The 16,036-nt window shown below is 34.7% G+C and overlaps 1 long non-coding RNA gene across 1 annotated transcript in view; it reads left to right on the top strand.

The window, feature by feature from the left end:
• Positions 1-2,799: 2,799 nt before the first annotated feature.
• The window catches only part of LOC107546568 (uncharacterized), a 453,940-nt gene continuing 440,703 nt past the window's right edge, over positions 2,800-16,036 (top strand). Inside the window, exon 1 of the long non-coding RNA XR_015715445.1 lies at positions 2,800-2,863. This is a non-coding gene — a long non-coding RNA (uncharacterized LOC107546568). The remainder of the gene's footprint in view (positions 2,864-16,036) is intronic.

Here is a 16,036-nt window from a genome sequence, read left to right as displayed (position 1 = left end):
GCTTTGGCTGTTTAAAATATTTCTCCATGGACCTTAAGATTCCAGCATACAACTGAGATAGAAAACCATTTGTTGTATTCCCTGCTCCATATTTGACCTTAAATATGTTACAAATAATCCCAGCAACTGGATAGTGCCTGTGAACAAGTGGCTAATATCCCTTACCAGTTGGTAAATTAATACACTGTGCTTGTGTGAAAATTCTCCTTCTCAACCTACACATCTGTTTGTTCAAACAATTGCTTCTTGCTGATTAAGTGAAAAACCTCTTAGTCCCTACATGGAAAGGCAGCAGTAAAAGAACATGATTCCTTGAGTGTGAGAGGTCCACATTTGATTTCTTACTCTTACATTTTTGTAGCCTTGTCACTTTGACAAATTATGTAATTTCCTCAATTTTTTTTTTTTTGGATTAGTAACTTAACTTCCTACCTAAAAGATATTAATAACTTCCCTATTAGTCATTATTCCTGCATGGACAACTGCATTGACAATGAAAGTAACTCTTTTAGAAGTAATTCATGCCATTAGGATGCTAGTGCTTTAAATTATTTAGCCTGATAGCATTTCTTCCTGTTTTATTCTTTTCTGTCTCAATTCCAAGGACCAATTCATGACCTCCTTGGTTTACACCTGTGACTCAGATATTACTATTCCTAATTTTGTTGTTTTTTGTTTAATGATGAGCATTTAATTGCTTTTGGTTTCATCCTTACAGCTTTCAGATTGGTTTTTATACTAGAACATTGCTTAAATATAATCTATTACTTGCTCTTTGTAAATGTCATTTTAGTTGTTGAGTTTAGGCTTTTAGAGAGTCAACGCATACTTCTGTGGGTTTCTTTAATGGGAGTTAGCGAGAACAATTAGGTCCTATGTACTGGAAATTCTTATTCATATCTTATCTACCAGAACATAGTTATTAATTAGCAATATTTAAAATTTATATTGATAACTAAGGTTGTTTGAATGCTTTCTATGTCATACCATGATCTAAAGGCTTTATATATTATATAACTTAATACAACCCAATGAGATTAGTACTAATATTATGTCCATTTTATAGATGATACAGAAAGGTAATACTGTATCTATAGACACCTGAGTAGTTATTACCCAGTAGTCAGTCAATTCTCTAATAGCTGAAAACTGCATTTAAGAAAAACTCTCAAAACCTGCATAATAAACATATAAATATTTAATGCAAATAGTTTGAAATAATTTATGTGAAATAATTTGATGTAATAATTCTTCCTAATCATATCACACCACACTAGAAAAACTCTAAAGACAGCTAAGGCAAGTTGATCCGGAGCCATAGAGAAAAATAAGGAAGACTTGGTATACTAATCATTTTTATTTTGTTTGTCCATTATAAATATACAAGGGAGCGTGGGTAACACCTGGAAAGTGCTTAACACAAAGTCTGTTCATAGTTTGGATACTTGTATATAGTCTGACTGAACTGAATTCAGTTCTGCATTTTCTAGTTTTTTATTTCCATAGAATCAAACTCCTATTTGCTAGTTTTTTCAGGTAGTGTAATTTTAAAGATTCACTTAAATAAATACCGTAATATCTGGGAACCCTTTGCCTATTGCCCAGTCCAGTCTGAAGATGAATAGTGGTTAGCCTGGGTTGCTTTCTTTTATGTAGTTTTTATTTTTTTAAAAAAATTAAATTAGGCCAACATTAAAAAAAATCAAGACCTTCCCAGTAAAGATGATTTCCTTCATTTGGGGGGAAAGTGACCAGAAGGTTTGGAAATGTCGGGCCAGCACCCAGCTGGAGCTGAGTTGCAGTTGCTCAGTTCAACAGAGTACCTATCAATTTATTGTCTCAGTGATAGAGAAGCTGAATGTGAACTATGTCACCAAAGTTGTTTTTCTTAGAGTAAGTAACTATTTCTCTGTTTCTCTGTCTCTAACAAAGGTATGCAGATGAAAAAATAAATCTAGAAGAGCTAACATTTCCAAAATATAGGGGAGACTATTTCCTTGTGGAAATAAACATTATTCTTATTTACTTCGACAACAAAGTATTTAGTATGAAATATGTATCTTTTGTTCATACCCACCTTTACTCTAATAGCTGTTTGAGTTTGTGAGCCCTGGCCTAGAGATATCCAACAACAGAAATACTTTGGAATCTCAATTTCTTTATTTCTATCAATTGTAGAGCTGTTTAATAGCAGAGGTGTGTTTCATCAGTTTAATCCAATTTTCAGAGTAGGAATGTCAGAGGAATGCATGTGCCACAGAAAATTAAGAAACAGCCATACAGTACATAATGGCCTAAGAAACTTAATCTGTTTCCCAAAACACTTCACTTCCTGTCAGGGATTTTTTTCTTCTTTTCCCACTGAGGAATAGCAAGTTCAATATCTTATCCTTGCAGATGTCAAATGAAATCAGATTGTTTTTTTCTTTCAAACATAAATTCAATAATTAATGTCCAGTTGGCAGGTTCTTAAATGGATTGTTTCTTAAAAACCAAAGACAATAGTTGAGTTTAAAATGCTTTGCTTAACATTTTAGGGTGATATAAGGTGAATGCAGGCTATCAATGTGGCTTTCTTAATAGCAGTTCACTTATATGAATTATATCAATTTGTAGTATATTATCTCACTCTAGATAAGACCAAGCTTCTTTGAACCCATGCCTGCCCCCCCCCCCGAATAAATTGCATCTTAGCAGTGCAATTCTTTTAACTGAATAGTTTCTCCTCTTATTTTAAATAAGCCTTTGCCACCTGTTCTGTCCTTTAGTTACAAATTCCAGAGAACAAAACTTGTGCCATTTACAGACTGCAGGCAGGGAAGGGACTGAGTGCTTGGTATGTCTTTGTTCCTACTTCTATACGGTCAGTATTTGTTTTCCTTTTTTCATGCTGCAAATGTAATGGGAGATAATGTTCTGTTGTGACATATTGAAATCTTTCCCAGAAAAAAGGGAACACAAGAAAGGAAGAATGATTAATTGAAAGACTAAACCAAGGCCGTATATGCAGAAATGGGATGTGCTTGAAGGATTGTATCATACGGAGGGGATGTTAAGCCTAACTCTATCAGACAGATGCAATACAGAGTGCATTGCAGCCAAGACCCTTGATAAAAGAAACTCCATTTGTCTTCTAAAAGGGGTAAGAGAGCTTTCCAAAGAAACAAATAATTAAAGCTTGTATTTGTCCTGGCTAAATCTTTTGATAGTCTGTGCTTTCCAGGAACATAGCAAAAACTACCTGGGCTTTAGAAAGACATCACAACACTGAATAGGAGGGTGGAATAATCAGTCTGGTTAAAATGTAGAAGTTTGCCCTGGCTGGTGTGGCTCGGTTGGTTGGGTTGGTTGAATTCCTAATCTTACAAACAAATTAAAGACCAACCTCAATTATTAATATTAAGTATTAATTTTAGTAACTAAAATCCAGCAGAATATTAAAATAATGCATCATGATTATGGATAATATAATTCATCATGTTAATGTATCTAACAAAAGCTTATAACAATCCTCTATAGGAGTATTTAATAAAATATATCTGTTCAACAGATGTGAAGTTAACAATGATAAAATAAATAATAACATAGGGATTTGTCTTATTAACATAAATTATGCTTATTCGCTCTGTAGCATTTTAAGGAAATGAAGAAATATCCATTAACATGTCTGTTACTTACCATTGTACTGAGGGTGGTATACAGTGCAATTAGAGAAGATAAAAAACTGGAGGCATATAAACTGTAAAAAGTGGATAAAACTTTATTTCTCTCATATGATCTAATTTTATACTAAGAAAAATCAAGCAAAATAAACTAAAAAAATGTGTGAATATATAGCAGTTTATAGAAGTAACAGTACAAAATTAATATATGAAAACAGTTGGTGGCACATATTTCAGTAACAGCCTCTCAGAAGATAGCATAGAGGAAAAGACTCCATTGACAAGGAAATTCCAAGGGATAAAAGGTCTATGCAAAGACTTGAATTTAAAGAGCACCATGCAAAATTTGAATTAAAAAAATCTAGTTCAAATGAACAAAAATAATAAATTTAAATGTATATCATGCTGCTGTTTAAAAAAAGTTGTCACAAGGATGTCAACATTTGAAGTCTTATATGGATATTTTGTATATCTTAGGGGTGATATTTCAAATCATTGGGGAAAAAGATACTCATTTAATAAATACTGCATGCCAATTTAGACAGTGCATTTCAAATAAATCAAAGACTAAAATACTTAAATATATAAAAGAAATAGTGTTACTAGAGAAAAGATAATTTTTTACTAACTTTTGGATGACTAGCGCTTTCTAACTACAATTCAAAATCTCTGAAGATATTAAAGGAAATATTGAGAAATTTGACATCATAACATAAAACAATCTTAATTTTAAAATAATCTAAGTCAAAAAGATATTTGACAAAATTGGAAAACATCTACAGATTTTAATACAAAGGATTAATTTCTTGCATATGGAGCATTCTGCATATAGATTTTTTAAAGACCAAAAACACCTGTAAATAAAGGCAAAGAATGTGAAAACAAAATTTTAAGAAAAATAAGTTTAAAAAAGCTCTAAAACATAAGAATCAATAAAAAATTGATTACAATAGAAAGTTCAATTAAAACTTGACTGAGATATTGTTTTTCACTTATTATATTGTAAAACATTTTCAAAATTTGATACCAGAACCCTATATATTCTTTGAATAGTATAATTTGATGCACTCTTTATGGAGGTCAATTTGTCGTCATTTAACAATTTATAAATCCCTCCTTTGATTCAGCAATTCCAACTGGGAATTTATCCTGGGTCAAAGAGATACAATGCATTGAAAATTATAAATGTTCTTTTCAATATTGTTAGGAAAAAAACCCAAAAGTTAGGAAATACACAACCAACAGCCTAAATGTCCATAATCTGACAACCAGTTAAATGAATTTTTATTTAAAATTTTTTTTAAGTTATTGAATTTATTGGGGTGACATTGACATTGATTAATAAAATTATAAACATTTCAGGTGTACATTCTATAGTACATCATCTGTATAATGCATTGTGTGTTCACCACCCAAGTCAAGTCTTCTGTCACCATTTATCCCCCCTTTATCTTCTTATCTCTGTCTTCCCCCCTTTTTTTTTAATCTATAAGATGGGATATGATAAAACTGGTAGAGAGAGGAGGTGGAGAATCTTTGTAATTGATAGGAAGTTTTCCAAGATCTATTTAGTATGTAATAAATCAAGGTATAAAACAGTGTGCGTACAAGTGTGAGTTTTCATTTATGGAAAAAGAAGAAAAGACTAGTTTACATTTAATTTATTTATTTGTCCATTAACATATTTCTAACAGAATTAATGGTAACCCAATAATTGTGGGGTGGAGGAAGGACTTACTTAAAGCAGAAGTGAGAGACTTTTCACTTCAGATTTTCTTTAAGCTTATTAATTTTGAATTATATGAATGTATTACTTATTGAAAAAAATGAAACTAATAAATTAAAAAATATTTTTATAGCTACCATTACTTTAATTTACTGATGGGGAAGAGAGTACTCCTTAAGACTTAGGAATTAAAGGGACTATCGTAATGTTAATTTTTATTTCAAGAGATGTAGAGGTATACCCACTGGGTCTCCTGTGTTCTTCAGAGCTCAGTCCACAGTTAATGTTAATTTTTTTCATTGCCCCATGCTGGGAAAAGGGAGTCTTGAGTAACTTTAGTTTTAGACAGAGTTCAAGAATGTAGTTTTGGAAATGTGAAGGTTGGCCTGAACAATTTGTGTGTAACTATAGTTGCTGCTCTATGAGATGCAAAAGTAATATAGTGCTCATTGACTCTACTTTTGGGATTGACAAATAAATAGAGATGGAAACAATGAGATACTAACAAATGATCATGAAAATAACCTTGCAGCAATTTGAGGAATGGATATGTTCAATTTCTTGTTATACATGTGTGGATGTTCAAGATAATGGTTATACATCTCTGACCCAAGCCTAGAAAACTTTTCCTTCCACACAAAACTGACTCTTTCTAGGTTAATATAGCTATTGCATGGTGCTCTGGGAGCAGAGATAGCTCTTTGTCTGTAGCTCAGATGTCTTGCTCAATGCATGTCTCCCACTTCCTGTATGAATCAGCCAGCACTGGACCCATTGTCCATCCATACTCCAATATTTGGGAAAACTGGGTAAGGGCCAGATGCAAAAGGTGATCTGAAGATCATCTCTGTGTTGCCACTAGTCATTGAGTTGGTAACTTCCATTGAAAATTAACCCACTTTTTTTGGAGAGAGCAGGTTTTCTTTCAGAGGTACCGTTTGCTGTGTAAACTCATCGTCAGTGATGATGCCCACAGATGGACCATTCAATATGTTTACTTCTGCAGCATAAGCCTTCACTTTTCATGTAACTTACTCTTGGGAAATAAATGAGTTTCTCCATTCAGTGCAAGGGTTGCAGCTTACCTACCCTGCCGTGAAATAACTTTGATCTAGAAAACTTCAAGCTCTTATCTTGCTCTGATGGAAACTAACAGGTCTTCATACACAAGAGAAACAATAGGCATTGATACCCACTGGAAGGGATGTCTGTCTGAATGAGTGTTTTATATCCTTTTGAGAGTTTAAGTTAAAAAAAAAAAAATGCTCTGTGACTTTTAATCTATTTAATCCAAATCTATAAAGAATGATTGGAAATGTTCTAATGTAAAATACAACTCTTAAAGTACAGAATTGTTTATTTTTAAATATCTTATTCACCACTGGTAGAAATGTAAATTGTTGTAGACTTTAGGAAACAATTTGGCCTAGTATATGTGAGGAATTGCATATCCAAAGAATCTGCAAGCCTACTCCTACTTGGCCTCAGAGCCTCAGGGACCTTCTCCACATGTGTACCAGGGAACATATAGAAATGTGTATACCAGTGTTGCTAGTAATAGAGAAAACTGGAAAGAACACTAACATATATGGACAGAAAAATAGGTAAATTTTGGCATTTTCATATGAAATACTTGCAGATGTGAAAATGAATGCATTATAGCTGTATATACATATGTGTATATATGTTAAATATATTTTTAAAGCAATAAAAATAAGTTTATTAAACAAACATGCCATATGATTCCATTTCCATAAATATAAAAAACATAAAAATAGACTATATATATAAAATTTAATACAGTGAATGTTTGAGGGGAGAGGAGAGTGGTCTGGAAAGTAGATGTGATAAGGTAGGGGCCCTGAATGAGTGTAAATACAATTGGTGCTGTAATGTTAAATTTATTAATCAGGTGTTGGGTGGATATTATTTACCCTATTTATAATAGCATGTGGTCTGCATAAATTAACTGGTAATGTTCAAGACATAAAATAATAAACCTTTAAACATTATCTCAGGATTTGTTAGGGTTGATTATAACTTCTATTAAAAAAATGTGTTGCCATGTGGCAAAAGTATCACACTCCAGAAAAACCTCATTCAATAAACTTCACTGAAATTGCAATAATAAACACTTTGTGGCTCCAGTTTCAAACAGTAGCGGCAGGTCTTACTGAAATGAATAATGGTATGGAACACGTCTCTCTTCTTTTTCAAACTCCCTGTTGTGGGTGTGAAATCATAGTTACCAAGGGCAGTGGGAGAAATGGGTTTTATTTCTGACACACACCAAATGCTACCAAACCCAGACTGAGGGTAAATTATTATACATATGATTCAAAAGTTTTCTCAATTGCTTCAAAGGCAATAGGAAAACAATTGTTATTGCTGACTTCGGAGACTGTTTAGGAAATTAATTCAATGGCTTGTAAGTGGTGGAAATGGGGTTTGAATTTGGTTTGACTCTAAGGCTGCCAGCCTAACAACTCTCCTATGTAAATACTTCATATTTTGTGACAAGGCTATCATTTCATCCTCACAAGAGAAGAAGACAGCGGGCCGGCAGGATCTTCAGGGGCAGCTCAGAACCGAAGTGATAGTGTCCAAACATATAGTTTCATTCCCATTTTAAAAAGAGTGAAAGTAATACTTAAAGAGATATGATGACTTAACTATGATCCAAACCATTTCTTTCCTCTGCTGTGCTGTCTGCTTACTGGCAGAGAAGCCATCCTCAACCTTCTCTGTATACTTTCTGTAACTCCCATCTTTCGTCTCTCATCCTGATATTTTCTACACTTTCCATTTAAAACTACTTACTGAGCATGAGGACATTTCTCATTGCACCTCCCTTCACTGGTAAATTTAAAAAATAATAACCACCAAAATACTCTGTTCTTTTACTGTCAGTAGTAAAACTTTAAATATTTATCAGAGTTTTTCTTCTTAAGGTTCAAAATATTGATCATATTTGCAACAGAGGATATCTCCCTGGAATAATGGAGTACATTTTATGTTCATTTTTCTATTTCCCAGTTGACCTCATTTGAATTCTGTTTCATTCTAAATTTAAGGTTCTGTAAAAAGTTGCCAGAGCATTTCTTTTCATTTTCATCAAAATATATCATCAACCATATTTGTCAGCCAGATGAATTTATCATGTTTTACTAGGTGTTTTATAAGGACTAACCCTTTACCCAATTTCTTACTGAAGCCCTCATTCCTGCAAGCCTTGTAGTGGTTCTCTCTCTCTGTGTGTGTATTTAGCTGAACTTTGATAAACTTGTTCTGAGATAATCTTGGTTCTTTTGGTACAAATTTGTCGTGAAGCCCACAAGGAAATGTGGAAGAGGCTTATGATGGATAAAGTAATAAACATTTTAAACTAGGCAATTTATATTAGTCCCAGTAGAATCCAGCAATTGAAATGCCTCCCATTTATGAGTGAATAGTAAGGATATGTCTTCTCAGTGAAAAACATCCTCATACTTGCTTTCTTACCTTGAGAAAACTCGTGATTATAAGACAGATCAAATGGAAGTTCCTGGAACACTTCTGTGTCAATATTGAATCAGAAGCAATGCTCCATTGATGTGGGAATCACAGATCATAAAACTGGAACATTTCAGAAGTGATCATCCCTATTACATCCCCATTTAACTCTTCAGTTTGGCTGAGACAAAAGATTTGTCCTGAAGAATTATAGACCTTTATCATGAATTTGATTAGGTGGTTTTCCGATTACAACTACTGCCCCAAATGTGCCTTCCTTACTAAAGTGAATCAATACAGCCCCTGGCATCTGGTGTGCTATTGATTCAGGGATAATTTTTTTCCCCTCTAAACCAATAAACAGCCAACATAAAAAGCATTCTGCTTTCACCTGGCAGGGACAGCAGCTTAGCAGGGGCACTTCCAATTTTAAGCCAACTAGTTTTGAAAATCTTGGAAAAGAGGAAGTAGAAGTTGTCTCCATTAAAGGTCTTGGTATAAAAAATTCTTATCTAGGAGCATACGGTAAAAAGTCCGTGAAAATACAGAGATCTCCCCCCTTGCTAACATTTCTAAAAATACAGTGATTTGTAACATAGTGGCATATTCCTTTCAAAGGGACAGATAAATGCATCATAGAGTCATTTTCAATAAAAATGAGTTAAAACACATAGTGAGCTTAATAAAAATTTAGATGCAATTCAAATTACATTTGAGTGTGCTACTCTAATTCATCCAGTTGTTATTGAAAAGCTTTTACTTTTAAGTCCTTCACCTAACATTTAGGTTGAAGCAGCTTGGTTGAAGCAGTCTGGTGTTCAGCTTTGTGATGCAGCAGATCCATTGATGCTCAGAATTCCCATAGATGGGGGTGGTGCTTTATTTTAAACCAGGGGAAGACTTAATAGAATCACAGTAAAGGCCCCAGTTTCTTTCTTTCATTAAAGTCATTCCTTCTTTAACAAGTAGTGATTTTTTTTTTTTTTACAAGGCCTTTCATCTGCTACTTAGCCCTTTTAAAGTTTGAACATCTGACCTTGGGACAACAAAGAAATATGGTTTCTACCAAGCCATCCATTACCAACTAGAACTATCCACTTAGCCTTAAACACAGTTGTGTCTTGAGACACTTTTTTTTGTGTGAATGTGCTTTTTATGGCACTAGACCCAAGGACGTTCTGAAAGCATAAATTAGTTGTGGGTAAAAATTACTCACATCCTCAACACTTCTATTTCATTTCTATTCTTTCTTTAACTCACATTAGGGATTCATGTGAAATGCTTTATAAATAATGGAATGAGTTGAAAAATATGAGCCTGATTCATTAATGACTTTACTGATTGTGACATCCCAAAGTTCAATGCTCTGCCATTAGAAGTTCATTCCAAAGTGTCCTGAGCACACCTATGGAGAAGTCCTCTGGTTGGGCCAAAAACTTAAGCAGGAAATACCACCTCTGTCTGAAAGATAAGGTGACTTAAGATAAGAACCTTCAGGGACTTGATGGGCAATGGGCAATGCTTTGGTCTAATGACCAAAGATTTGGGAGGAACAAAATTGGAGAATTAGAGATAAAGACATTTCAGGAAGAAGTATATGACTAAACCTCACAAAGAGTATGGAATATGTGTTTCATATACATATTCACTGAACTCTGGAGGAGTTCCTTAAGGTCAGGTGGAGAACATCTAGTTATATGACTATCAATAATCTGCGAATGAGTTAAAATTAGGCAATTGTTACATATACCAGGAAAAAATAAAAGAGCAGCGACTTAAATTTAGAAGTATATTTTTCTCTAATAGAAAACACCTTGAGCTATGCAGTCTATGGCTGTATGGTAGCTTCATGTTCATGAGTGAATCATTTCCACTTTCCAGGTCAGCTGCTGATGCAGGATTGTATCTGGAGCTCCATCCATCTTGACATTTGCAAGTCAAGAAACAGGAATAAGGAAAGGGTGCAGTACAAAGGAACCCACGTATCATTTAAGTCAGATCACTTACACAGTGTTTAAATAGAACACAATACTTTTATTTCTATATCACTGACTAGAATTTAGCCATGTGGTCTTACCTGGATGAGGAACAAAGAAATATAGTATTTTATCTGGATGCACCGCAGTTCTAAATAAAATTTGATTTCTGTAACTAAAGATGAAAAAGCAAAGGCATATTCAGTGGAAACAAGCAATCCTGCAACAGCCTGTTTTACTTGCCCTTTATGGGCTTGATCAATGTCTTGATTTTAAAAAGTTATTTGAGCATGTCCTGGCCAGGTAGCTAAGAGTATTGTCCTGATATGCCAAGGTTGCAGGTTTGATTTCTGGTCAGGGAACGTATAAGAATCAACCAATGAATGCCTAAATAAGTGGAACAACAAATTGTTTTCTCTCTCTCTCTCTTCCTCTCTCTCTCCCTTTCTCTTTCTCTAAAAATCTATCAAATATAATTTAAAAAGTTATTTGGGCAGAGATAGATACTATATGTAGAATCAACAACATGGATATCTTCACTGCAAAGGCTTGTCTGGCTCCACCATAGCTGGGTGTCTTAGAGCAATTTGCAAGAATAGGGTGTTTAAGGTGGTGGTATCAGTAAAAAGATATATGCCTTTTAGTCAGCTATTAACATATGGTTTAATTCTTCCTTAGCCAAAGTACTTAGGTCTGGGAACCGTGAAGTAGAAGACTAGGGTGCATCTGTTACCATCACACCAAATTACCTCCTCATAAGAAGTCCCCACCTCATAGTTTCTGGAGTATATTGATTTAACCCAAAGAGAGAAATTATTCCACCAGAGAATAGAAAGAGTAGGAAAAAAATATATATATATATTTTTTAATTAGATATGTTAACTCTATATATCAACTTCTTACGTGACTGGGCTATACAGTAGAGAGGAGAATAGATGGAATTAAGCAAATCATTTTATGGTTTCCTTCTCCTATTAGTACCACAACTGGGGTAAATGTTTACAGAAACTACTACAACTATTTTAAAATGTAGGGACAAAAAGTTCTTAGGTCACACAGAAATGAAGATTTGGTTTAACTATGGGGAAGGCAGAATAATGGCCCCCCAGAGATGACTACATCTTTATTCCTATTCTCTGTGATTATGTTACCTCAAACAGGACATTGCAGGTGGTAAGGTAAGGATTGCCACATGGACCCAAGGTAATTACAGGGTCTCTATGAAAGTGAGGTCGGAGGGTGAAAGTTGGAGATTTGAAGATGTTATACACCTTCACCTGGAGACCATGGCTTGGAACTAGCTGATACAGTGACTGCTGAGATCTTGTGTGAAGTCTTTTGGGAATGTAGATGATTCCATTTTCTGTTGCTTGAAGAATGATTTGCATTATGCTGACTGAGAACAGATTATTAAATCAGTAGAACCAAATAGTTGATCCCATGCCTCAGCAAATAGGACAAGGGTGTGCAAATTAAACTTAATCAGTCCAAAGCTCCTATTTGGAATTTGGAATGAATGACACGAAAGAGAGTGACATTTTAGGGCCTATTCATGGTGGAGAAGATAGCACTGCCAGAGCATAATCCAATTTTCTGTGGCAGTAGAATCTTAACCAGGCTGTTTGTGTCCATGATATTGACTGTATTTCTGGTACCCTTGGACTTCACACTTATGTCAGTTTTGTTTCTCCAGTCTTTCCAATGATGCTGTTAATTGTTTGGTATCCTTATAATAAAATGTTTGCTTAAATTACACAGGATTGACTTTTATGTGGAGGTGAGAAGTTCAATTTAAAGAACATGACAATTATTAGAAGGTTATATTTGGCCTCAGGTCTGTGATATTTCCAGAAGTTTTTACCATGGCTTGAGTGAAGTATATCATAATATATCTCAGATCATTTTGCTCTAACCCTGTGCATTTTAGATGAATGGCATAGCTACAGTCATCTTTCCAGGTTCCTGAATGTATAAAAGGGAAGTCCTCAGATAAATGTCACAGTTAATGGACAGGGATGACAATCATTATTTACATAAAAATTGACATTTTGATTTGTTCTTGTTTTATGCACATTTTTACCAACAAACACTGTACAGCTCTGAATGTACTGCAAGTCAAATTCTATAAAAGCAAGAGTTAGAACTAGATTTAGGCTGTGCTACATCGACAAGATAGTGCTATCCTGGAATTTGTTTAGACAATCAGCCTTACTTGTCTAGTCTAAATGTTTGTTTTCAAACTGCAAGAATGGGAAGATTAAAATTATTTACCGTTTACCTGAGATCACTGTAGTCTAAAATACTATGGAACTCAATATATCTGTAGACCAGGATTTCTCACACTTTTGTTCTCAGGACACTGTGATGCTTTTAAATTATTGAGGACCGCAAGAACTTTTGCCTCTGTGGGTTACATCCATTAATATTTACCACATTTGAAGTTAAATCTGAGAAATGTAAAATATGATAATATACAAATAACATTCTATTAGTTACTAGAGTGATAATATGACATATCATATAACCTTTGGAAATCTCTATTATACATGTATGAGAGAAAACGAGTAGAAAAAGCAAACAGTGCCTTAATGTTATTATGAAAATAATTTTAACCTTATGAGCCATCTGGTCTTGTAGACTCTAGAGTTTATAGACCATATTTTGAAAAATGCTATTCTAGGCACTTGTTAATATATAAAGTCCTTATGTGTCCAAGATTTTACAGAGACTCTAATTTTATTTAAGCTTGACACAAGCCTAAGAGAACTTCCTATGTTCCAGGTTTGAAATACATACTTTTTGTCTAATACTTACCCTTATTTTATAGATAAGGAAATTGCATCTCAGAGAGGCAAGTAACTTGCCAGGAGTGACAGCCTTGGTAGATTTCTAGTGCAAACCCAGTCTTTCCAGTTCCTTCAAAGGTTTGCTGTTTTCCCTATGTCACCATTTACCATTCCAAGAGGAATGGATGACATCTGTAATAAAAGTTCAACAGTACATAGGGGATGATACTTTTCAAGGAATTAATACTAATTTGTAAATATGTATTAACTTAGAGTACAGATTATTTTAGTTCACTAACTATATACCATCCTGAATATTTTCCTCTTTCTCTTTGAGAATTTTGAGTAATGCCCTAAAACTTCTAATGGCAAATTTGGGGGTTTGTATTGTCTAGAATGATCTTTCCATGAATGATAGACTGAAATGAACTTTTGAAGTTTTGCTTTTCATTTTCATATTTTACAGTAGAGTGTGAAGTTTTTATTTTTTAAGAAGAATCATCTTTGGTGAAAAGAAGAAGAAAGCTATTTTTCCTCTAGTTATTTTGTAGAGTTAGTTATATAATCGCCAAGTATTTCTGTCAAGAGAGAAAATTTCATACAATTCACCATTTACATAAAAGATTTCTGCTGCTTCTGGAGTTTGAATCCCAAACCAATACAAGTTTTAGACCCAAGCTTTCTTTTCTCAGCATGATTCCCCCCCCTAAAACTATATATTGAGACATGTTTCCTCATCTTTTGCCAATGGGTATTTTTTTTTTTAGTCTCTACTTTTCCCTCACTACACAGCCCTTACCATGACTATGCAGATGTCCTAAATTAAACTTACTGCCTGTAGACTGAGGCCTCATTTACTGTCTCCATGCTATTATGGCTCAGGCTGTAAGCCCCGCAGCTGTCCCCCACTCTCATACAGGCAGCCCCACCCCAACAGCAGACAGGTGTTTATGCCGGTCCCCTATTCTTCATGAGAATCGGAATGTTGCTTCAGTGTGAGGACTCATATTTATATGTATCTATTTTAAAGTTTCTGATTCCTTTATTTTCAACCTTGACTTCCTGGAATTTCTTATTTCTGGGTATTTCTCACCCATTATCTCACGTTATTATAAATCTGCCAGTTTCTTCTCTGTTCTCTCCTTGTAGAATCTGTTTCCATGGGTGATGACTTCAAACTCTCATAAGTCTTGTCCAGAGAGGAATGTAGAGTTTTAGTCCAGCTTTATCTTTCACGTGGTCACTTTAGCTGACTCAGTTAACCACTGTGAGGGTGAGATTCCATAAAGTAAGGAAAATAATTGTACCTGATTCCTTCTTGAGAACCAAATGCCACGTTATAAACACAGATTTTCTATTTCAGCTATAACAAATAGCCACAAACTTAGTGGCTTAAAATAACAACCGTTAATTACTTTATAATTCTGTAGAACAGGAGTCCAGCCTAGGTCTCACTGGCCTAAAAGCAGGCATGGTTGGAACCCCTTCTGGAGAGCCTGGGGGAGAACTCGTTTCCTGGCCTTTTATCACATGTGGCAGCTCCCTGTGTTGCTTGGTTTGTGGCTCTTTCTTGTTTTTTAAAGCTAGAAATATCAGGTTGAGTCCTCCTCGTGCTGCCGTGTTCCCAATGATTTCTCTCTCTGACCTCAGTTATAATGAATTATGTAATATATAAGTGACTATAGTCCCTTAGTCCTTATTTGTCAAATAAACCCTAGATCCAAACATAAATTTGAGAGAACAGGAAATACACGAGAGATTGTATTTTCTAAAAATAGCTATAGAAATATTTATGGTCCCACCTGCTCCTCTGGAACATTGCCAGTCCCTGACCAATGGATTGAGTCTATTTTCCTTCCCATGAACTGGGTAGGCGTGTAAGTGTCCAAACAGTGGAGTGTGGTGGAAGCAATGCTATGTGACTTACAAGGCTGTGTTTTAAGAAGAATACAGCACACAGCTTTTCTCTGGCATAACTGTGTGCCCTCTTGTGCTCTAATACTCACACTTTCCTGATACACTTGGAACCCAGCCCAGACTTGGATCCTGAAAAATCCCATTCTAGATCATAGATAGATATAGATATAAAATTATATATGAAAGTATTATAAAGAATTGGCTCACGTGTTTATAGCAGACCTAGAAACCCCAAGATCTGAAGTCAGCAAGCTAGAGACCCAGAAGAGCCAGTAATAGTTACCAGTCTGTCTGAGGTCTAAGAACTGGGAAAACCGATGGTATAATTCCCAGCCCAGGTTGTTGTTAGAAATTAACAAGCCCGTAGCAGAAAGGGAAATGCTGTACTCTTGGTATTGCCTCAGAGACTGCAGTGTACATCTCCACAGGAATAGCATGGGCTAAAATATTTTTAAATCCTTAGCCTTCTGAACCCTT

The sequence above is a fragment of the Miniopterus natalensis genome, chromosome 12, assembly GCF_054644295.1.
Source record: "Miniopterus natalensis isolate mMinNat1 chromosome 12, mMinNat1.hap1, whole genome shotgun sequence".
Classification (NCBI taxonomy): Eukaryota; Metazoa; Chordata; class Mammalia; order Chiroptera; family Miniopteridae; genus Miniopterus; species Miniopterus natalensis.
Note: the sequence above shows the minus strand (reverse complement) of the source record. Positions and strands in the feature narration are given on the sequence as shown.